The sequence below is a fragment of the Panulirus ornatus genome, chromosome 35 (genome assembly GCF_036320965.1).
Source record: "Panulirus ornatus isolate Po-2019 chromosome 35, ASM3632096v1, whole genome shotgun sequence".
NCBI lineage: Eukaryota > Metazoa > Arthropoda > Malacostraca > Decapoda > Palinuridae > Panulirus > Panulirus ornatus.
The window spans coordinates 4,220,001-4,245,256 of record NC_092258.1 but is presented as its reverse complement, the minus strand read 5'-3'; the positions used below and the strand labels follow the sequence as shown (position 1 = coordinate 4,245,256).

The window sequence follows — 25,256 nt, the reverse complement described above, 5'->3', positions numbered from 1 at the left end:
GTGAAAGCAGGGAATGCATAAGACTCATGCACAAAGGGAGATCTCAAAATAAACTTCCGAATGGAATTCTTTACTTCATACGTGTTTAAAGAAAAACTTATATATATATATATATATATATATATATATATATATATATATATATATATATATATATATATAGTTATGTAATTCAAGGATTCTTTTATTGGGCCCCTGCAGCTTCGAGGCTGCGCTCCATAATGAAGCAGAGCAATTCTGGATTCCTTAAAGGGCGAGAAAATCCTTGACGAAGATGTACTCTTTCCCGTTTACTGCCGACGAGAATCTCCAAGTGAAGGTAACTTCTCATGAGAAGGCAAAAAGGTAAATTAGTAGACATTCCAAATCATAACATGGGAGTGTGAGAGCACAGATAAATGTATAGAAACTGAGCGATCAACACAATAAGCCGAGCTGAGGTAATGATGGAGAATTCTGTCGAGAAATTCCAACAGTATACAACACGGAATTAAGAACACCTTTAAAGTCCTTCTAGAAAATCATAAGGATAAAAAGGCGTTTGAAAGTTTACATCTTATATTTTCTTAACTCAATATCTCTCTTCAGAGGTACAGTTCGTCATCATGTTTATCCTTAATCTTTAATAATAACAGTAATAGTGGAGAGTTTAGCGTTCGTGTTGGCCTCAGTGTGCAATGGCAGTGATATAATCCCATGATGTTCTGTACGTTTAAGTGACTGTGCAAGATTAAGATGCGGAACTCGAGGATGAGTTCTAGGAGCCGCTGAGGTGAAAAGTGAGTGAAGAAAGAGAGAAAAGAAATACATTGGAGGAGGGACGTCATCCTACAGGTACATAGATGGGGAGTTACGTGTCTGATGGGCCATGAGTCAAAAGATGTCATGATGAATGTGGCCAACAGATGACTCTGATCGTGAGTAAACGTGACGAGGAGGTCGTGTCTGGAGTGATGACCCACTGGCTTATAGACCCATGGGTACATTGCGTTGCCATGGGAGGTTATGGGAAGTTATCTGTGGCAGGTGACTTCATGGTGTTCGTTTTCTAGCGAATGAGAGTCCAAGAGGACACTAATAAGGACTGGAGAAGGAAGGAGAGTGTAATAAAACGGGAGGGAGCAATTAAAGCAAGGATAGAGGGAAGGAAGAACACACACACACACACACACACACACACACACACACACACACACACACACACACACACACACGCGATGAGGAAGTGAAAGAAAACGGCTTCCGTAGCGCTGAAGAGTGGGAAAGAATTTTGAAATTCTAAAATCAGGAAACTTAATACAAAACTTACCGATACTTACAGAAAATCGATGGAGACGAGATAAAAATATGGAAGGAGTAGATTCAGATAATGAGAACGAGATGAGGGGGATGATAAGTGTGATAGTGAGAAACAGGAAACATCGTAAGAAAATATTTAATAACTCTCTCTCTCTCTCTCTCTCTCTCTCTCTCTCTCTCTCTCTCTCTCTCTCTCTCTCTCTCTCAACATTCTTATCCCCTCTTCCCTCAAACCTCTCTTCTCCTTCCTCATCCAAACATTTCTCTCTTTCCTTCCCCAACCCCAACCCAACCCAACCATCCCACCAACAAACCATCCCCCATCCCATCCTTACCAACCCCTCCTCCCTTCCCACATCCATCAAGTCTCTCACCCTCTTTCCCTCCCTCCCTCCCACCCCATAGATCTCTCTCTCTCTCTCTCTCTCCCCCCTCCATCCCCTGGAAGGTTTGCCGGCACCAGTTGACCTGCATATTGATGTCTACAATTGTTCCATCGGCTCGCAGCTGTTTTTGCCGCCTTCCCCCTTTCAACCGGGGCCCACCCGCCTTGCAACAGTATGCACCTGGGTTGGCTGCGACCGATTATGCATCGCTCCCTCTTTTTTTTTTTTTCCTCCCTCCTTATATATTCACATTTAATTTTTTTTTTCATTACGGCGGGTTTTTTTTGCGGGGGTTTACTGGAGAGTTCCACTTCGTCGGGGATGGGAAATTATATATATCTCTGGTTTTACTGATCTGCTGTGGTGTGTATGAGGAAACACTGACGACTGGTCGTCTTCTCTGGGTATTTCTGGTCATATTTCAAGAAGGATCGAGTCAGAGGAATGGTAAAATTGGCGAATGTATCCGGCCTTCTCTTACGGGGGGTCATACCCCTTTTTCCCGTTTTTTACTCGTTGCCACAACCATCCCTGGCTACCCTATCGCCCCCCCTCTAACACCCTATTTTCCGCCTTTCTTCGTTTGCAAATGCGGTATCTGACATTGTTGCAGGTAAATGCAGTTGTTGCATAATGCAGGGGTGGGAGGCCTGTGCCAGAATCCATCGGCTGGATAATTCTATTTCGTTTATATGGAATCTTCCCTAACATCCACGAGCCCTTCAGTCATTTTCTACCGTATCTTCGTAGGTAGTACGAGTCTGAATGCGTTTGATAAATGGAGTTTAAAGACTCAAGACTGGATCGAGAGAGAGGAAGGCGATGAGCAAGACTGAAGGGAATGGGGTCTTTGGACTCGAGGGGGGAACCTAGGTCAGGTGAACACAACACACTGGTCTTGGGAGAGTAGGGGCGCAGCCTCTATGGTGTCATCCGTTCCACAGATATCACAACAATTATCAACGGTAGTGTGATATGCAGCCGTGAGGACAGGGAGGGAGGGAAGGGAGGGGAACCTATATAGCGTCTGCAACTGTGCCTTTCATTCATCCCTTGCCATACCATACGTACCCTTTTCTTTCTTCCCTCCACCCCTCTTTCACTGGAATCCCAAACACCCTCCCTCCTCCCCTTACTAAGCCAGGGCAGCTTCCCATGCTAAGTTGCACGTCACATGAACTGCATTGGGGCCACTAAGGTGTAGGACTGCATACGGGCAGGACCTTGAGGTAAGTGTCTACAGGCTGGGGTGGAGGGTGTGTGTGTCTGTGTGTTCAAGCTCTGCTCCTCCCTACTGCTGTTACTCCTCCTGCAGCGCCTGCGGCGGGAGAAGTGCACTCGTCTCGCGGTTGCGGGAGTTGAGTCATGCAAATGCAAGCGATTGTGATTGGTCATTGTGGATAATAAGTGTGTGTTCTGTCTATATGGCGAAGTGCATAGCGGACGTGCATGTGTGATGAGGGATATTTTTTTTCCCTCGTCTTTCTTATCAGTGGTTTACTGTGCATCTTCTGCGTTACGTTTATTCGTTTGTCGGATATGATGTAGTGATTATCGTTTTGTTAATTCGTTATCTATATCTTAAACGCCAGAGGGAACACCCAATCCTCAGCTAAGGATCTTATTCATTGACATATGGGTATGTATAGTTGATGCCAGTTTTATACACGACGAAAGATATAGTGTAGAATTCTAAATAATTTCAAAATACAAATGAATGAATTTAAGAACCTCTGATACGTAAGGAAGAGACTGAAGAGCAAGCATTTACAGGATGCATAAGCGCAAAGGATCAGCTACAAATGGCGTGGTGTTTGGTCGAGTCTGGGTCAGTGAGCCGTGTGCAGCTGTTTCCCAGTTTCTCTCGTGTGCAGGTGAACGTTTTCCCTGAATGGATCCATTTGCTTCCTCGAATCTTAGAAGCCTCGATGTATCTATAATGTCGTATCGGCAACTTAGCATCTAATACACTGTTATGGATGGTATTTGAATGCATTCTCGTCCAATAACGTGGTATTAGTCGTTGTGTACGTATTTATGTCTTAATCAAGGTCGCCTTGTACAACTTCTTCGATTTCTTGAGAGGCTTAATGTTTCTATTTTAGTGCCAAGTTTCCTCAAGAGATGGCGTAAGCGTTGCCTTTCTCACACTCGACCGGCCAAAGTGATGGTCATATATAAGGCTCACAAAATGGCAGTTAGTCGAAGTAAAACACACTTAGGTAAAATATGGCATCCTCAGAGTCGTTAAATGAATCTTGGGGGGAGGCGCGCGCGCGGGGGGGATTAAAATGTTCGCATTGTTCCAACGCCGCAGCGCGAGATAGATAAGGAGAAGATGGTAATTACTTGAACGGGAAGAATGGCTACAGACGTTCACACAGTTGCGTGATGATGGTGTCGGGAGGGGAAAAATGCCGCTCCGTTAAGAAGGGCCTGGCGGACCTGTGCTATTGTGGCGCTCCGGCGCGGCTGTGGGGAATGGGGCCTTATTTCCGGCGGGGGGCCATTAGCCTCGCAAAATATGGCCCTGCCGCTGAAGAGTGCCGCGGTAAAAGGAGCTTCAGAGAGGGCCATTGGCATCGTAAAACTTGAAGGCCACACTTAACTGGAATGGCTTCAGCCTGGCCATAAACTTGCACCACCAGATTCTATGTGCAGTTTGAAGAGTCGTTTGGCTGGGCTGGGAGAAGTAGCGGTCCGCGTTATGCTCCACGTTTTTTCCAGCCCTCCCGCCTTGTTTGGGTCATGCATACAGGCTCGGGCTTGATTGCTTGTTTGGATATTTTATAGTGTTGTTTATGATGCCCCCTCTGACGTTGTTGTGTGGTCATACGCAGAGAGAGAGAGGGAGGGAGGAGAGGAAGGAGGGAGGGAGGGTTGCTTGCTTGCTTGCTTACTTGCTTGCTTGCTGACTGGCCTTGTCCTGCGAGGTATTTATTCATGCGGTATTTTTGCTCTTACATGTTTCTCCTTGATTACTCGCTTCATAATGTTCATTGTTCTTTGGTTTACGGTTCTCCTGGGGGGGGGGGGTGAGTGGAGGAACAGGGGGGGGGGGACTTGCCTACCAGGTATTATTTACACTTCCCCGTCAGTGCATTCTGCGGTTATGTATGTGGGCGTCCCTCACCGCTTGTTCATTCTCATCTTGTTATCTTTCGTGTGTGTGTGTGGTTTGTGTGTGTGTGTGTGTGTGTGTGTGTGTGTGTGTGTGTGTGTGTGTGTGTGTGTGTGTGTGTGTGTGTGTGTGCAGACGGCTCGCTCAGCTCAGCTGTCCAGAGAGATATTCTATTTCTCATTTTTTTTTTTCTCTCTCTCTCTCCAACGGCTGATTCTGTCATTACAATCCCTCGTCCACAAACGCACCAATGAAGCTCTGCTCGTTTACACCACAGACGATGTGTGTGTGTGTGTGTGTGTGTGTGTGTGTGTGTGTGTGTGTGTGTGAGTGTGTGTGTGTGTGTGTGTGTGTGTGTAGGATATTTCCCCGATCCTAACTCCCCACTTGACAACGAATCTCCCCACTCACTCCCTCCCAACACAATTACCAACACACGTCAACGCATCTCTTACCCACATGCTCGAAGCCTTGGTCCTTTTAGGTATGCATCCTTGCTCCTGTGGGAGGTATAGGTAGCAAGGCCTCCTACAGATAAGGACTGGACACACAAAGATAAACCATAGATAATGATGCCTTCGTCACACACACATACACACACACACACACACGCAAACTTCTCATCGCATCCATTCTCTGTCTTTCCACTCACGTCGTTTTCTTTCAATTTTTCTATTCTCTCTTATATCTTAGTTATCATCGTGAACTTAAGAAATACACACTGATATCACGTCTTTGTTTTCATCATATTTTTACCTGTTAGATACGATTACATAATAAGGATTTCAGTAACTCGTTCATGTTCTTCGTCATAAATAAAATATATATAGAAATATCATCACAAATACGCATGACACGTCTTATAAAAGACAGATCTTCACTCAGAAAAGAGAGTAAGAAAATAAATGAATCATGAATAAAGCGTTTACTAAACCAACTTCCAAAGAGCACAGATTTAATAATGACAGATCTGTCCCCGCTTTAAACTTGGCCGCGGGACATGCATTATAAGCCATAAAACTGGCTTTGATAAAGTGCTTCTGCATCCATCACTGTAATATTGTCTTGCGCATCAATATCTCAACTTTTCTCCCCTGCGCCGCTACCATGAGACAAGCCCTGGCCATATTCTTTCCTTAACTCAGGCAGACAATATCTTGGTAATTTATTACACGAGACAGCTTTCCGATACGTATATTGCTCCTTAAGATTCAAAATAACGAAGTATCCCATGTTAGAAAAAACCTCCCTCTCTCTCGCCTGCAATTCATTATCTACTATAAGATGGTGGGAGAGTGAGCGAACGGTTGCCTGCTTTACCCTCCTGCTTGCCTGCCTGCCTGCCTGCTTGCTTGCTCCGCCTTGCCTGCTTGCCTGCTTCCCTTCCCCTCCCTGACTGGTAGCCAACGAGGTATGAGATCCTGTAAGAAAACCCTGATTTAGCGAAGACTTAGATATAGTGACGTAAGTTATCGTGATTTACTGTATTGCCTGGGTTGGCGGGGTGGTGTGGTGGGGGGGTCTGCTGTAATTGTTGCCTCGCTTCATTCCTATCCACTACACGCTCCGCTAATTCCTACTCCAACTTAATGCCCACCATTTTTTTTTTTTTTTGCCCGTCTTCGTTTTCTCTGCACAATACTTCCTTTCTTCTTTTCCTCTCTTTTTACTATACGGTAATCATACGTGTTTACTCCCAGACTAGCTTCACACAAGAATTATATATATATATATATATATATATATATATACATATATATATATATATATATATATATATATATATATATATATATATATATATATATATATATATACATATGGATGTTTGAGTTATGTTATGCTGTTTTGTTAGTGTTTATATATTCTAATATTCACTGATATTTCTAAGACTATATTAAAAAAAAAAATATTCGAAGTCTTTAAAAGTAACCAAATACAACCATCTTAACAACTACGAAACATAATTACATACAACGACAGGAATCTCAATTCCGTTACCGGTCTGGACACACACACACACACACAATGATACCATTGTTAATAACTACAACAACAACAACTACAACAACAACAACGAAGGACCCACAAACAAGAGCCAACACACATTTACTTCCCCCATGGACAACAGCGAGGGCCGCAGTACAGATGGGAGTGCTGTTTGTTTATTAAGGCAAACAGCAAAGAAAGTAATTTTAAGTCGACGCTCCAGATGAGGGTTGGAGAGGGGAAGGTGGGAAAAAATTTAATGTTTTCAGTGGCGACTTATGGCAACAATGTTTTCCCCTCGCTGATTGGCTGAATGATCGAGTTGCCAGCGGTCCCTCGAGAAAAATGAAGATTAGATTTAATAATGGAAATTATCGATTTTTTTTTTTTCTTTTCCAGTCTGTGCAACTGTTACTTCCAAGTGCATTCACGTACACAGACCATCGTAGAGGTACTTCTTACCTTCTCAAGTCATATATCCATATACGTATAGACATTAAAATCAATGGAATATATAGATAATACAATAGAAAATTACATTTAACCATACCATGCATTCTTATATGATTAGAAAATACCCGACAGGTTTTATACCATCTTAAAAAGTACAAGAGATGCGAAAGTTAGATATACAATCAGGAAAATGGATGGTGGTGCCTTGAGTCAAACCCCCTGTAAGTGTTTTAGTAGCAGGACCCTTGGAAGGGTAGTTTATGTCGTCATCAAACTGGTGACCCCTGAACTAGAGGCGGCTTTCCCCTTCCTAGTGAAGAAAAAAAAAAGAAAGAAAGAGCTTATACAGGTTTGGTAGAGGGGGGGGGGGAAGGGGGAAAGAAGGAAAGAGGGGACTGCTAATGGGCTGTAGTCTTTGTCGCTACTTGAGGGGTGGGGGGGGAGGGGTGAGAGGTCAGTCAAGCTCACCAATTAAGTAAGGAAAAGTATGGGAGGAAGACTTGTGCTTGTAGGATAGTCTACGATGTCGAAAACAGAAAACGGGAAAAATTCATGATTTCTTCCCCTACCCACCCACCTCCTGTAGTGCGTGCATGACAATAATGCTAATACGTATAAGTGTCCTGTGCCTCTCTTCAGCAAGTCCATTGGTCATCTCTCTCTCTCTCTCTCTCTCTCTCTCTCTCTCTCTCTCTCTCTCTCTCTCTCTCTCTCTCTCTCTCTCTCTCTCTAACATTACAGTGTTCGCCATGCTCAACAAATCGACCAAGGTGGAGTGCTTAAGTGTGTGTGTGTGTGTGTGTGTGTGTGTGTGTGTGTGTGTGTGATTACACATCTATGATTATCAATCTATAATGTATAGGGAGGGAGTTTCACACTCGTGGGGCCCCATTCCTTGAACTTTCTCTCGTCTCTTTCAGCATTTTTAAACTTCTGTATGTTCTAGTCCATATCAAAAACAAAATTCACTCAATATATGAATGGTTATCAGTAAATGTTAACGTGATTTATATGACAAAGATGCATATTTTCCGACAGTAATAAAAGCTCTGCTTTCTACACACACACACACACACACACACACACACACACACACAAGGGCTAATAGAGAAGGTTCAGAGAAGGGTAACATACATGGAAAGGGTTAGAGGCCTGAAATTTACCAAACGAGAAAGAGAAAAGAGAGAGGGGTGACCTGATCATGACTTTTACGCTTTTTAAAACCAGCTCAATGACCAAAATAGAGACTGTATCCTCGTGAGCTGTGAGGATAGAGCAACCACACCTTGAAATCACCGAAGAAGCTTGTAAGAAAGGATGTGAAGGAGTACTTTCGATAGAATTAGAGCGATGGATGAATGGAATATACTCAGTGTTGAGAAAGCATAGAAAAGGTTTGCATGACAGCGGAGAAAGGCGAGGAGATGGGGGGGACGGGGGCCCACGAAAGTAGGTCTCCCTCCCCCGTAGAGTACAAACACATAATCACACACACACACACACACACACACACACACACACACACACACACACACACACAGAGTCTGACTGTACATCAGTCTCGTTCAATCCTTAAGTCCATCCCTTCGAAGGAGTCTGAACACACCTCCCACCAAACCATACCATTCCTCCCCTTAACTCGAGTCCTCCCTTAGCCCTAATTTATCAAGGGGAAAAATTTTGATTACACGGTACAAATCACCATTAACGATTCCCGACAACGAAGAGAAGGGTGGGGGAAAAAAAGAAAGCCATCAACATTAACTGACATAAACATTAACATTTTTGCCTCCTCCTCCTCCTCCTCCTCCTCCTCTTCCTCCTACTTCTCCTTCTCCTTCTTCTCCCACCACCTACCTACCCCCCCTTTCATAAACATTCTCCCCCCACCCCCTTTTCCCCCCCTCTCACCCCCAAACCCACCACCACCACCACCCCCGCCCCCACCCTCCTCTTCTTAAGCCCACTTTCAGCGTCGAAACTTCGACTTGGACAAAAATTCTAATGTCCTAAGCATTTACCCGAAGGCTTTAATATCGCAAGGCCCCGGACATTGACAAAGTTTGCTGCTTAAGTCTGGACCGTTTTTCTCAAGTGTCGTCTTTTAATGTCGTTTAGCGTCGTGGCTGTGGACGAGACGACGACGCTGTCATCATTGCCGAGTCGCTGATGCGCTTTAGGGGAAATAATGAGAGGTCCTTTTCCGCCTCTTTTGGAGGGGGGGAAAAAAAAGAGGAGGAGGTCGGTTCTCCTCCTCTGCTGCTGCCGCCGTGCACTTGTTCTGTTATGAGTGCCATGCTGCCGGCCGGCCACTTGGGGAAGGTACTTGGCGCAGAACTAGTGATATTCGCCTTGTGAGGAGCATATACTTTGAGCAGCGCCATCTTTAAATGTATTTCCCAATGTGGATGTTGATCCTTTTGTGCCAAAAGCGACGTTGGTATCAGTACCAGCCATTTAGAGACACGTAGAAAGGGGTAAGAAGGTGATTAAATGTCGCTTTGGTAATTCAGTGGTTTATTTTCTTATTCTTTTTCTTCTGATGTTCGTAAAAAAAACTTATCGTATTTACAAACTTGTCAGTAGTAATCTACCAATGTGGGTGGAGTAGGCGACTTTAATCTTACTCTACAATGAAGTATTGTGGAGACTTCAAAGGAGGAAACAAACCTACATATCCACAATACAAGACTAGACTGACTGACGTCCTTCTACCTCAGAATACAATGACTCGCTTTCATCTCTCTCTCTCTCTCTCTCTCTCTCTCTCTCTCTCTCTCTCTCTCTCTCTCTCTCTCTCTCTCTCTCTCACCTCGCCACCTAGTAGTAATATCCTCGGTGCTGGGCGTGATACCTAAGCCATTTTTCGAGGAAAAAAAAAGAAATGACGCCCACCATACATTTAAGACTTTTGAATAGTTTAATATCCTAGGACGTCAAGCCTCACACCGGCACAATATCCTGACTAGCTGGGTTGGCTGGCTGGCTGGCGCCTCCTTCGAACTTTAATACTGGACGACCCCGGTTAGAAGGAGCCGTAGCCCCGGGGTCGCGACCCGGGGTGTGTATCCTGACGCGTCACCCTCGGACGTCAGTAGGTGAAGGTGTCGCCACCGTGCATGATGCATGAGATACGGCCGGATACATGCAAGGGGTCTGGTAAGGCCCGGCAGACTGTCGACTTAAAGAGGGTTTTGAGGTGTACCTGGGTCGCTCCCCGCTCCACACTTCTTGCTCAAGCCAAGCGCATCGTGAAGGCCGTTTTTACCCCCCCAGCCGAGAAGAGAAGACGCATTAAACTCGACGCGACTCATTAAAAGAGACGCAAAAACCGTATATTCGGTCATATTGTAGCCAAGTTTTGCGCGTCCCCAAGACTCGTATTGGCCTGCGCTGCCAGATGTACGACACTCGGCAAATTTTGGCGCGAGAGCGCGGGCGCCCCTTCTTCTCCTCTCTCCCAAAACTCAACTTGATGATTAAACTTCAACGTTAACTCAAAAACCTGGGGAAAAATAATTCTTCTGAGAGTTATGATGCGTTCAAGTCGTTCTGTTTCCGCTGTAAAGTCGCTAAGTTTTCATCAAGTGATACTTACTACATAGATCATCATACTGGGCGCCGACATTTACTAATACAATCTTGTCTTTTATTTGTTGTCATACGACATTAACATATGTAAAATCATATAGTATAAGAACACACGATTAATATTTCTAACTGCAGTCGGGACAATGACGCAGCAGCCATTTACTTGAACATAAAACATTAAAGTTTGTGAGCAATAGTATCCTACACCCACGTCTTCTCGCTGGGTCGACATTCAAAATAAAAATATCAATTTATTTTCCTGGAGCATTTATGGAGCAAAATTATTAAAATAAGTGTTTAGATAAAGGGCCTAACTTTGCCCATTAGCATTGTCAATGAAATTGTATGACTTATGGCAGAAGTTCCCCTGGTAAGAAACCCATTTTCTCTGACGCGGGAAAACTGAGTGGCGCCACTGGGAGGTGCTGCCACCTCGCGGGGAAACTCAGCAACTGGATGGCACATTGTCTTGTGTTTGCCACGTTATAAGAGTTGGATCTACATTCCACGTTGACACACTCAAATACCATACGATATAAAAGCCAATATGCAATACATGAGATTAATCATATCATCTACTGATGACTTGCTAGTCAAGCTGTTCGATGCAATATGAAATATCTAAGACTTATTGATCACAAGAATTTCCAAGTGACTTAAGCAGTGGTAAATCATGGTGTACGTTGCAAACAAACAAAAACATTCCCTTGTGATACAAAAAGCTTTGGGTTCAAAGTCTATCTACAACACTCCAACAAATACACACAAATCACATCATGGCTTGGCGTTCAATACCGATATGTGTACATAAGTTGATATACATACACACTGAAAAACAGAAAGAGACGGAAAGAGAGCAAGAGAGAACTAAACACACACACACACACACACACACACACACACGTAACCACTACAGAGACCAAGAGAACCACAAAAAATGGGCTGTAATAAACACGGTGAGACTCTAGCATTATTTTCGCCTCATCCCACCCCCCCGTCCCCCCCTGCCACTTATTACGCCTCTCATTGGCTGCCCTTAAAACTGCCTGAAAACATCTTGAATGTATAATGAAGCCACGGAATCCAGCACCTGCCTCAAAAATTCAAGAGGGGATGAGCCGGCGCCACCACGGAAATATATTGGTGGGTTTTTGGCGGGAAAATCATGGAGAAAATGGGTATGCCGAGGTTTGCCTATGGGAAACTATAATATAGTTTGCAATTACAGTTAAGACTGGCTCTGAGCAACTATAATGTAATTTTGGGTTATATTTAAGGTTAGTTCGGGACAACTATAATATAATTTCGGGTTTATGGTTGGCTAAGAACAACATAATAATTTTGAGTTATTTCAAAAGCATTCGGCGTTATTTTAGATTAAAGAGGCATTTATAGAGGAGTGTCAGATTTGAAGACGTTTCTAATTACCTCATAATAACTTAATGCTTCCGATTTTACCACATATGGTCGGAAAATATAGAAATACTCGTTTTCTGTAGATCTAATTACCTTTTTTTTTTTCTCCCACGTGGACAAGAAAATCTGACACACTATAGGAGAATGATATAGTTTGTCATCTATATATCTATCTATTGACGCTGCTATCTAACATTTGTAATCGGCGTTTAACAACATCTTTCGAGCTGGTAATATTCTAACATTACGCTTCTAACATAATTTCTGCACATTTAACTTTAGCTGAACAGGTCTTACGTTAGCTTTAGACATCTAACATCACATCTACATGTGAAAATCTAATATCATCTGTAGGAGACATCTAGCATCGTCTTTTAAACCTTTAAATCTAACATTAACTTTCGCTGTAGGCCTAACCTAACCTAACTAATCTCTATCTCTTAACATTTCTATCATTATCTCCACCTATGAGTATCTAATATCATTTCTAGCCAAGTGTTTCTAACATAACATTTCTAACTCTAGAAACTAAACAGTCTTTATTATCTACTAAAATAATCTCTCTAGGCAGAGCAAATCGAACAACGGTTAGGGAAGGGCTATGTTTAAAGATAGAGTAAATCAAACAAAATTAAAGTTATCTTTTCAATTAATTACCATAAGGCGAGGAATACATAGAACAGTATACTGCTTCAATAACCTGACGAAGTGTTATTAAAAATTTAGTGAACAAGATAATATTCATCATGAACTCTACCATAAATTCAATCTCATATATATATATATATATTACACTCACATGTGCATATTCATTCGGCTCGAAAGACATATTGGCCAACATATACCAAAAATCTATAAACACACACACACACACACACACACACACACACACACACACACGCAGACACGCACATGTACTCTTGTACGCTTGTGAGTGTGTGTGTGTGTGTGTGTGTGTGTGTGTGTGTGTAGAACCACTGTGCATGTGTGCTTGTATGCTTGCTGCAGTCCTTTCGCGAACTTATAAACGGATTACGACGCTAATCGCGACGTATTTACCTCTCATGCAGTAATACTACCGAGACAACACGAAAGATTCAGCCATTGAAGTGAACCTTTTTTTTCTCGTTTTCGTGAAGACTTCAAAAAAAAAAAAGATAAAAGAATAAAATGGATTTGCAAAATATCCCGCCATCTCTCGTTTTCCCCCAAGACTATGCTTCTTTTGCTTGTCTATCAATGGAAGTCTTCGATCACGCAGAAGGAAAGGAGCAGGAACAGAAACAAGCAAGAGCAGTAGCAGAGAGAACAGTAGCAGTAGCAGCAGAAGGAAGAACAGCAGGAACGGCAGCAGCAGTAGCGACGGCCGCTGAAGAAATACCCCAAAGCTTAATTCGAGTGTTTTGTTCTTGGCAGCCTCAGCAATGCTTTGTTCCCCCTCCAGAATGGCTGGGTAATGAATCGGGGGAAAAATGCTACAATTAGATTATCTCATTTTCAGCAGTCTCTATAGCGCTCGGGTGGTCGAGAGGAGGAGGAGGAGGAGGGGTGTGGGGGAAACTTGCCATCAACTGGAATTTAGGGAGACACGATGAGACTGTATGGGGAGGTGAGGGAGAGAGGGAGAGGAAGGCTGGGGTTTGGTCGCTGCTGCAAGGAAGAGGAGTAGTAAGGAAGGATGGGAGGAGGAGAAAGGGGGGCCCTATTGCTATAACGGGTCAGAACCCTAGAAAACGGGATTTTGAGAACAATGGAACACGGGGGGAGAGAGAGAGAGAGAGAGAGAGAGAGAGAGAGAGAGAGAGAGAGAGAGAGAGAGAGAGAGAGAGAGAGAGAGAGAGAGAGAGAGAGAGAGAGAGAGAGAGACTTTCTTCGAATGCCGGTGGAAGGACGTGTGTAGTCAGTCAGTCTCGAGAGAGGAAAGAGAATGATCAAATTCTCCAAGATGGTTTTGAGAAAAGGAAAGTTCTAAGAGGGAAAAAAAAAGTGAAGAAGATATGGCCGGTTCTGTGAAATAGTGGGAATGTAAAATGACTTTCATGATCTGGAATAATTGATATGTACTCTACACTACTGAAATGACTGAATGATATTTTTTCTTTAATGGTGAGAAGGAAGACGTCAGCATTTTGTGGAATGGAATGATGGAGAGAACATGAAAGAGGGAAAGGAATCCTCGGTATATTATGCTATAAAATGTGAAACAGAGAAGAGGGACTGAAATGGTTAGAAAAAAATGACACGTCTTATTTCAAAATGGAGAAACGAATAGATGGACTGCAGAGGAATTGTCTAAGAGAATAAGTATAATGCTAAATGTAAGAAGACGTATGATGGATGAGAAAAGGGGCCTTTGAAAGGAGGCTTAAAACTCTTTGACAAACGGAAGAAGAAGAACAACAACAGAGGGAAGAAGAAGAAGAAGAAGAAGAAGAAGAAGAAGAAGAAGAAGAAGGAGAAGAAGAAGAAGAAGAAGAAGAAGAAGAAGAAGAAGAAGAAGGAGCAGAAGAAGAATCCTGCCAATGGAAGCAGACGACAGAATTAAAAAAAATCCAGCTGAACTATCAACTTCGACTACTGATGAATTTGGGGAAGAAGGAGGATGAGGAGCTAAGGAGGAATGGCAATCGCGTAGACGAATGGTAATGGAGGGAAGAAAGAAACCCGAAGGAAAGTAATAGGACTAAAGATTATGTACGTCAACGACTTCGGTGATGCGCGAAGACTTCGATAACACTCGAAGACTTCGATGATATGTGAAGACTTCAATAACACTCGAAGACTTCGATGATACGCGAAGACTTCGATAACAGTCGAAGACTCGATGATACGCGAAGACTTCAATAACATTCGAAGACTTCGATGATACACGAAGACTTCGATAATATGCGAAAACTTTGATGATACTCGCGGAACATAAAGGTTCTGTGCAAATTCAAAAATGTCCGTGAGTACATTTGAAGAACTCGTTCAAGACATGAAACACTTCTTCGACGAGCCTTTACTGAATGTGGAATTTAATGAATCTACAATCAAGAGAATGATAATGAATAGATTCAGAATCCTTTTAAATACTCCATCAGCTCTCTCTCTCTCCCTCTCTCTCTCTCTCTCTCTCTCTCTCTCTCTCTCTCTCTCTCTCTCTCTCTCTCAGCAACACTCCACTCCACACCCCCAACACTGCTGCTCAGGCAAGTATCATGAGGCTACTTTCCGCCACACGCCTCCGTCATCAACCTCCGAGGCGTCCCGTACGATCATCACAACACCAAAATAACTCTGAACCCAACGACTTACAACCTGACGATCACAAGTGAGAGACAGCGACGACATTCACGTAATCAAGCAGGATCGTAATGTGAAATAACAGCTAAACCCCAATGTTTTATTGTCTTTAATAACTAATTTTTCATTAACCTGAAGTGAAAAAAAAAAAGGATGATCTTTATAAGATGATTCATTTATAATCTAACAGGATGCAATGGAAAAAAAAAATAATCCTGCCGTTAAAATGATGTTGGAAAAAAGTGTGTGTGATTACTACTTGTGTGTTACGGGGTGAGAGAGTTTTACACTCGTGTTACCGTGTGTGTGTGTGTGTGTGTGTGTGTTTGAAGTCATCACAGAGGGGTAATGAGTTCTTGGTTTTATAAATTTTCTATAAATTCTTAAGCTAATCAAATTTTCACATCCCCTCTACAGAGTTATTTCAAACTTGTTCCTACGAACCGCAGTTCTCAAACCGGAAAGCCCATCATGAGTTCATCTCGAACGCTAACAAAGATCTGTACACCTCACAGACACATTAACGAAATGGACAGAAACACCACACACACACACACACACACACACACACACACACACACACACACACACACCCAATATTCCCCTCGCGAGGTGCACACAATCTTCCTCGCTCAGTAAAATCATGCAGACACTCACTCCTCCAGGCAAAAAATGATCAAATAACGAAAGTCTGGCTTTAGCAATCGCCCAAACCAAAGGATTTCAGCGATTACAATAAAGATGTCTACGTGCTCAGCTGTATTTGGCAAAGTATGTCTTTCTTAGTAATTGTAATCTCGTGGGAGGATTACACGAATACTATGAAGGAGATTACAATACGCAATTTAGGGAATCCTTGTATTAAAATCCCCTTTCCCCAGGTCCCGCGCTCCTGGGGTGAGTCTGGGGGAATGTTGTATTTTGCTCTGTCTGGGGGAGAGAGAGAGAGAGAGAGAGAGAGAGAGAGAGAGAGAGAGAGAGAGAGAGAGAGAGAGAGAGAGAGAGAGAGAAAAGGAGAATGGTCGAAGTTTGTGATTTCGTAATCTTGGCCATTACAGACATTTTCTGCCAACAGAAACATCGGTTTCAGATATTCCGACGCACTTTTGTTACAGTAATAATAATATCTTCCTATACTTCAAAAGTTTATTGCTTTTCTCAATTTTCCATTCTGTGAACCCTATGTACCTTTCTAAAGTAGTGATATCACCTTCATGTCTCTTATACTATTTTTCTCAGCCCTGTGCTTCTTGTGTACTTTTTCTAAAAGTAATGATAGTACTTTTAAATACTTCAACAATGCATCACTATTTCCAACTTTTACTAAGAGATATTTCAGTACTTTATGCAAGGAACAGCAGTATTACTGTCAGATCCTTCTCAAGTGGTTTACTTTTCACAACTTTTTCTAAGTAGTATCACTCTGTCTTTTCTAATTAAAGTATGTCACTTCCATATACTTTCAAGGTATATAATTACTATCAACGTACGCTTTCTGTTTCCTCTACATTTCTTTGCTGAGAAGAAAATATTACTTTCATAGACTTCAAAATTATATTACTTTTCTCAAATTCGACCATGAATTCCTATATACCTCTCAAATCAGAATTATATACCTTTAAGATACTTAAAAGAGTCAAACTCTTTCCCAACTTTTACTTTAAGTAACCTTCTAATGGCCATAAAACGTCATACACAAAAAAAAAACCAATAACTCAAACAAACACACATAGTTGAAAAAACATCTTTTGCAAATTCAAACTGACTCTATAAACATACGAGCAATTAATACTACTAAACAATGCTGTCATCCCTTTTAATCTTCCAATGACACGTAAACTAAAAGATAAATAAATAAATAAATAAATATATATATATATATATATATATATATATATATATATATATATATATATATATATATATATATATATATATATATATAAAAGAACAGACGATACACGTTCCACCCCCCCCCACCCCACCACCCCACACCCCCCAATCCCCTTAAGTAGCATGAGAAATATGGCTTCATCTCCCAAGCTCCCTCGTTCGGGCGAGCCATTTTGATAGCCGGAGTTTGAACAGAGCCGTTCTAGATAAGCCTTTATGGCCCCAGAGGAGCCAAAAAATGTGGAGAACTCTTATCAATATTGCAGCAGCCTCCCGAGATGCAGGGCCCCAGTTCTAATAACATTCATGGCCTCTTCCTCTTCCTCTTCTTCTCCTTCTTCTTCTTCTTCTTCTTTATTTCTTCTTGTTCTTCTTCTCCTTCTTCTCCTTCTTCTCCTTCTTCTTCTTCTCCTTCTTCTTCTTCTCCTTCTTCTTCTTCTTCTTCTTCTTCTTCTTCTTCTTCTCCTTCCTCTTCTTCTTCTTCTTCTTCTTCTTCCTCTTCTTCTCCTTCTTCTTCTGTTTCTCCTTCTTCTTCCTCTTCTTCTTCTTCTTCTTCTTCTTCTTCTTCTTTATTTCTTCTTCTTTACTTCTTGCTCTTCTTCTTGTTCTTACTCTTTTCTTCTTCTTTTTCTTCGTCTTCTTCATTGTCATCTTTCTCCTTCGTCATCTTTTCTCTTCTTCCTACTTCTTTTTCTTCTTCTTCTTCTTCTTCTTCTTCTTACGCTTTTTCATTCTTCCTTTTCATAATAATCATTTTCTTCCTCATTGTCATCATCATCATCATCATCATCATCTTTTCCTTCTATCATCAGCCATTCCCCCTATTCCTTATTGTTCATTGATGGTAATTTTTTTTTCTTATTGGACAGATGCAATTTATGGCCTGCAATGAATGGTACATGTATCGATTACCCCACCCCCCACCACACACACACACACACACACACACACACACACACACACACATATACGGACTGGTCTGTCATTGTTGATAAATCTGTCTGTCCGTATTTATGTATGTATGTATGTATGTGTATGAATGTATGTATGTACGCATGCATGTATGAATGCATTCATGTATGTATGTATGTATGTATGTATGTATGTATGTATGTATGTATGTATATATGTAAGTATGTATGTATTAGAAAAGTACTGGAAGGGAGTTCGATGCTTGTGGTGCCATATGTTTTCTATGTATGTATGTACGTATGTATGTATGTATGTATGTATGTATGTATGTATGTAGGTATGTATGTACGTACGTATGTATTTATGTATGCACGTATGTATGTATGTGTTTACATGCATGTATGTGTCTAATTACCGATTTGCACGGTATGGGGAGACAGTTCAACACTAATGGGGTACCATCTCCTGAAATTACTTTGTGTGGGTGTGAGTGTGTAATTGCCTGTTACCTATTTGTACTGTATAGGGAGGGACTTTTACACTCGTAATGACTCATCTCCAGAACACTTTCTACACCCTCTTTAATGTCTGTCCACATCTATCACATCCACGTCCACTCCATTTTGTTCACCCACTTCTCATATACCATAAAAGTACTTCCTTACGTCATTTCAACAACTTACTATGTTCTCTGGTTGTTCTATCCAGATAGCTTTCGCAGAACTGTTCCCTCTCCACTTCATCAATCTGGCTAAAAGTCTTAAAAGATTACGAGATCATGTCTCATTATATTCTCTCTTTCATGATGGACAAATTTAAAGCTTCTAAAGCCTCTCCACGTACCTCAATACTCTTAAATCTGCCACCATCTTTGTTGTCCTCCTCCACTGGACCTTCTCTATTAGCTCTCAGTGCTTAAGTTCGCTGACCAAACATGAGAAGCATATTATACTCTTAGCCGTACGTAAGACATAAACTGCTTGCTAAGTACTTCCTCACCCATATACTAAAATGCTGTTCTAATATTTGCCAGCAGGCAAGGCAAGCAGTCATTCTGTCTCTCCTCTCCAGTTCTCCTGATATGAGTCTTTGGCGACAGGTTAGAGATGGTTATGTAAGTCACGGGAAAAATCAAAACTTTTTTTTGTCCTTTTATCACAAAGTTGCTCATCCGTATGAAGTTATCTCTTCTTCATGTTAGCTTAGCATACAATTCTCGCCGTCCACTGTTTGCAGTACAAACAATCAGATCCCGTTATAAACAGCTCAGCAAACAATTAATCCAGGCTATAGTTAGTTTACCATATATGGCTAACTTTACCAATCGTTCTATCTTTTCAAACCATTTAGTTACAAATGTAATCGATTTAAACATCTGAAAAATGATCTTCTTAATGGTTTTTTTATAAAGATTTTTTTTAAGTATGTTACGAAATGATAATCAGAAATTTGAGTTAGTTTCATCCATTAAGCGGATATTGTAGAGCGTATTACACCCACTCCATCTACTGCTTCATATATATATATATATATATATATATATATATATATATATATATATATATATATATATATATATATATATATATCCTAGGATCTTTTTCCAGATACTTCTGAAGTCCATGGTTGCGCTACTTCCAATAGCTGGGAAATACGTCTTTAGAGTGTGGTCTTTAACAAGTATGTATTCCTAATAACACAGCCTCGCTAAAGGAGGTGACTCTTCACTGGCGGTGTAACCTCGAGCGAGCGGAGTCCGGTAACACCTACAGTATTACTTGGAAGAGGATGATGATAAAGACGAGTTATGATAATGATGATGATGATGATGACGATGATGATGATGATGATGACTGATGATGATGATGATGATGATGATGACTGATGATGATGATGACGAAGCGCTTGTGACACCATCGGATCGGACATCAGGAACGAGCAGCGAGTCTCGCAAACACAAACTCGAAACACCAAGACCTCCTCTTCTCGCCTCCTTCTTCAGCAACACGTAATCGAACAAACCATTTCGAAAAAAAAAAAAGATCAGTGAAAACCTCTCTCTCTCTCTCTCTCTCTCTCTCTCTCTCTCTCTCTCTCTCTCTCTCTCTCTCTCTCCGGTACTGTTCGTCTGGAATCCTGGGACGAGGTAAGGAGGGAGGAGGAAAGAACGACCCCCCCATCACTCGATCGCGCGAGGAGTTTGCGCATCGTAATTGCGGTCATTTATGCAGATAGACGTATCTCTCGGTTCCTGGTATCCCGAAACATCCATAACGAACCAAGTTTTCTTCTTTCTTTTCTCTCTTTTTTGGATGATACTACAAGGGGGGAAAGGAATCGCGTCCCTTGGAGATAACACATCCATCTGGGGCACAACGCTACATAATTTCGATAGCCGGTGAGGGAAAGGAGGAGACGGGGGTTATACGTCAGGGGCGAATGTCGTATACTTACAGCACGCCGACTAGGCCCTTGAATGCCCCGGGCGGGTTAGTTCTCTGTTATCCTGGACGCCTCAATTTATCTGGATCACATTAGCATTAAGCCTTGCAAACGAGTCTACACTCAGACTATAAAACTGATCATATTTCAGGGGTCTAATGAGCGGTGCAATTGCTGTATATAGGCCCTGCGAGGGTCACATGCAAATGCCTTTCTCTTCCTTTGCAAGAGTGAGGCTGCCATTTTTTATTCCACTTGCATTCACGTGCGGTTCAATGGAGTGCGTTTAGAAAAAAATTAGATATAGAGAAAGTGTCCAGCTGCAACTGCGAGGAGGAGGAGGAGGAGGAAGAAGGGGGTGGGTGGGGAAAGGAGGGGGGGTTGTTGATGTGGGGGTTGGTGTGGCTGTGAACAGTGGCGCGGGCTTTTATATATACTTATATATTTATATATACCACTGAATCTCCTCCACTTGATGTCGTAATGTAAGTTGAATTTGGCAGTGGTTAGCGGCACTGTCTCATAAGGTTTAGTTAACTTCTAAAGTTCAGCCGCTCACTCCTTCAAGTTCAAGGCAATTATGATCCTTAAAGCGCTGTCCGTGAAGGGTTAAAGTTGTGTTCGAGTGGGCCAAGATTTAGACAGTGTTGTACTGTGTCGTGTTGGTTCTCTCTCTCTGGCTATTGTTCCTCTCATCCGATTGTGTTCTTTTGTCTCGGTCATTCAGCATGTTTATCTCATTCTTATCTCCCGTATGCACGAAGACGTTGAGACAAGCCTCCTCGCCACCTCCTCTTCCTCCTCTTCTTCTGCTAATTTGTATCACCAGACCCTCAATTAAGAAACAGGAAGAGGGGGAAAAAAACTAGAGAGGGAGAGAGACGTATTCCAAAGTGAACATCTTCCTTCTTTACAATTTCCATAATGTAAACAGAGACGAGGCAAAATCCACAGCCAGTTTCCCTCGTTTTTTCTTTCTTTTTTATCCTTCTCAGATCCACGTTCCTCCTTCCTTCTCCTTCCTCCTCCTCTCCCTGGATCGGTCTGGTAGGGGGGCGCTCTGGTCCGGCGTCACTGTGGATTGCGTCGCGCCATAAAAGTCTTGGAAATGGACGCAGCGGGAGGTAGGGCAGTCCACCGCGGAGCGAGGCGACGCGGAGGAAAGAACCTCATTGGCCCGTGGGGTGTAAAATGTCGCCTTGTGGGATACGGGAGGAATATGTTGGAGGAGGCGCGTGTCACAGTGGCGGTGGTGGTGGTAGTTAGGGTGAGGAGGTACTGCTGGCCAGGGTGGCAAGCAGGCCAGGCAGGCGAGGAGCGTAGTGCTGAAGGTAGTGTATGTAGGGGTACAGGGCTATGGTAGCAGGAGGAGGACGAGGACGCAGACGAGGACGCCCTGGAGTGGGAAATGATGCCTCGTACTCACACGTGAAGGTCGTGGTGGATAGGGAGCTCCTCTCCTCGTGAGGTGGAGGCGGTGTGATGAACGAGATGTCGTTTTTTGGTGGCCTTCGAATTATGTTCTGGGGGGACGGCGGGAAGAGTAGGGGGTGAGGGGGTTCATGAGAAGGATGAGGAGGGGGATTGGCTGAACTGGTGTGTTGCAAGTGGGGGAGGGTCGTGGAGGGGTCGAGGGGTCGTCCTGATGAGGGTAAATGCCGTGGTGCGACGGTCGTGATAAATGGGGGAGTGGCAGGGTGAGGAGGAAGAGGGGGAGAGGGTTGCCACTGCAGTGGTGAAGGGGAGCTGTCGTCGTCGTCGTCGTCAGGTTGTGATGACAGAGGTCGTGGTGAGGATGAGTGAGGGGTGGTAGCAAGAACGGAGGTCTGATAATAACAGGGTGTGGCGGCTACACTAAGAGACGCATTTCGTTGAGGATGTTAGGTCGTGGTGAGGTTGCCAGGAGGGAACAGTGGCAAGTCATGACGAGAGGTAAAGACATGACAGGAAAGAGCATGACAGTGTAGGTAATCGTGAGCATGACTTCTCGTTCTCTACGGCGATTGTAGTTCCCGTTTTCTTTAGCTGGAAACGAGAGAGGAGGAGGATATAAAGCAGATGTACTGAATGAAAAGGAAAATAATAGTGTAACAGGTTTCTACCAGCATATCCTCCCTGGAAATGACCTAGATTAACCTGGCCTTATAATGCATGGGTGCCATCATTTACGACAAAGCTAAATCTCACCTCGTAATCTGTTGACTTTATTAAAACCTTGTGCCATAAGATGTCATTATTGCGGCACAAAATTGGACCCCATAAGAAGCCAAATTTCAGACCATGTTCTAAAATGTCTAGAGTTATGGGAGAGTGTGGTTCAATATTGAGAGGACGTGGAGGAGGAGGAGGTAAGGGTATATATATATATATATATATATATATATATATATATATATATATATATATATATATATATATATATATATATATGTATTCCTGGAGAGAGAGAGAGAGAGAGAGAGAGAGAGAGAGAGAGAGAGAGAGAGAGAGAGAGAGAGAGAGAGAGAGAGAGAGAGCAGGGGGATTGATAAGAGACGGAAAGAACGAAGAACCACACTCCGGGTGAGAGAGATTAGATGAGAGAGGAAACAGCAAGAGACCACAGAAAGGAGAGATAGAGAGAGAGAGAGATAGAGAGAGAGAGAGAGAGAGAGAGAGAGAGAGAGAGAGAGAGAGAGAGAGAGAGAGAGAGAGAGAGAAATGGTTTTAGAAGGAAGAACGACAAACAGAAGGGAATGATACGATGAAGATGAGGAGGATGCAGTAAGGGAGGAAGGAATATGTGAGTAAAGGAAGGGGCAGAAAGAGGAAACAATGGTGAATTGGGAAGAAGAGGGCGAAGTGACTGATGGTAGGGGTTTGCAATGGAGAGATAATGGGTAACTGAAGAAGGGAGATAGGGTGAGTAACAGAGATTTTAAGTGGATGAGTAAGGGAGGCTTTATATGGGTGAGTAAGGGAGATTGTGAGTGAGAGAGGGAGAGTGTTGATATGAGGAAGTGAGGATTATTTACCCTACATCACCAGGAATACATAGTCATTACCATGAATATAGTCATTACACTGAGTGTCAATGAGTAGTCAGTCATTATGAAGAGTATAAACTTATTACCACAAGTATAAAGTTACTACCATGCTATCCAACTACATGAAGGGAATCTGATGATAACCAGACAGTTTACTGAACGTTCAATTGCCTTTATGCCATACGCTATCCTGCTTTTAAGTCTTTGATCCATCATTAAGTCTTTACTCCAACATTATATTAGCAAAAAGGGGGGGAACCCTCTAACGAAAGAATATAAATCAGAACCCATCAAAGACTTCAAATTCATTATCTTTTTTCAATACTGTTTCATGTCTTCGGAATGTAGGTAAAAAAGAAAATGTATATATATCTATATGTATGATGACTGAGTTCCAGTGAAGCGATTCAATGTCGCACCTTGTTCGCAAAGGCCTGAAAGCGACGTTAAAGCACTGACTCCAGCGGTTCTGGCTATACGCAAGGAAGACGTTCTAAATTTCGGTAACATTCGTATCAGAGGCCCCCCGACACGGCCAACAGCTGGAGGCCCTTAGACGCCCTACCACCATATCCTCCCGCAGGAGCAACGTGGCCCTAGTACACAGGACAGCTTTTAGTGATGCGGGGTGATGATGATGGGGAGAGAGACGGGGTGTGTGTGTGTGTGTGTGTGTGTGTGTGTGTGTGTGTGTGTGTGTGTGTGTGTGTGTGTGTACTGTGGAAACTATACGGGATGGAACCAAGAGAACCAATACGGGTTAGGGAGGGGAAAGCCGTATCGCTTACCGTATTAATTCAGTTATCTAAAGAGGAAAAAAAAAAAAATGGGGTAGTTTGGGATAATTCCGTGAGGTAATTCTTTGAGACATCACATTTTTTTATTCTCGTTAATTATAATTCGTTATAATCTGTGTCAGATTCTTTGACGAAGGTTCCCAAAATGTTAAATACGGTATTATCAACTTGAAAAACTGGATATATTCGGTACATATCTTGCTCAGGGTGTGAATGTTCTCAATGCTTCAATGCAACAGTATAAATATCTACAACAATCTATCAAGTAACACTCTGCAAACCACAATATTCTCTCACACGATGTACACAATGGTCACTTGAGAAATACAAGTACAATACGGTATAGGAAATTCCAGTGGTCATGTTGGACAGAGTGACGTGGATCTTGGCTACAGTGTAAAGGCTGACCTTAATTTACCTTCGCATGGCAATAAATTCAGAGCCATTTGTTCTGAAATTGTCAGGACAACTAATGGACACACAGTACTTCAGGAAACTGAAGGGGTAAGGGTGTAAGTCTCTTTTACACTCTTTAGTGGGGGCGCTCACCTTGGAGAGGAGGGTAACAGAGTTGTGGAGGGAAGGGTAACAGTGGGACGTGTGTATATAATTTTGTAATTACCTATTTGGATGGTACGAGGAGGGA

General features: G+C 42.6%; 2 long non-coding RNA genes across 3 annotated transcripts in view; one reads left to right on the top strand and one right to left on the bottom strand.

Annotated features, from left to right (window-relative positions):
- The window catches only part of LOC139760087 (uncharacterized), a 267,067-nt gene that overhangs the window by 105,849 nt on the left and 135,962 nt on the right, over positions 1 to 25,256 (bottom strand). The gene's annotated exons all lie outside the window — the stretch shown is intronic.
- Positions 2,816 to 25,256, top strand: part of LOC139760225 (uncharacterized) — a 56,903-nt gene continuing 34,462 nt past the window's right edge. Inside the window, exon 1 of the long non-coding RNA XR_011715281.1 lies at positions 2,816 to 2,914. This is a non-coding gene — a long non-coding RNA (uncharacterized lncRNA). The remainder of the gene's footprint in view (positions 2,915 to 25,256) is intronic.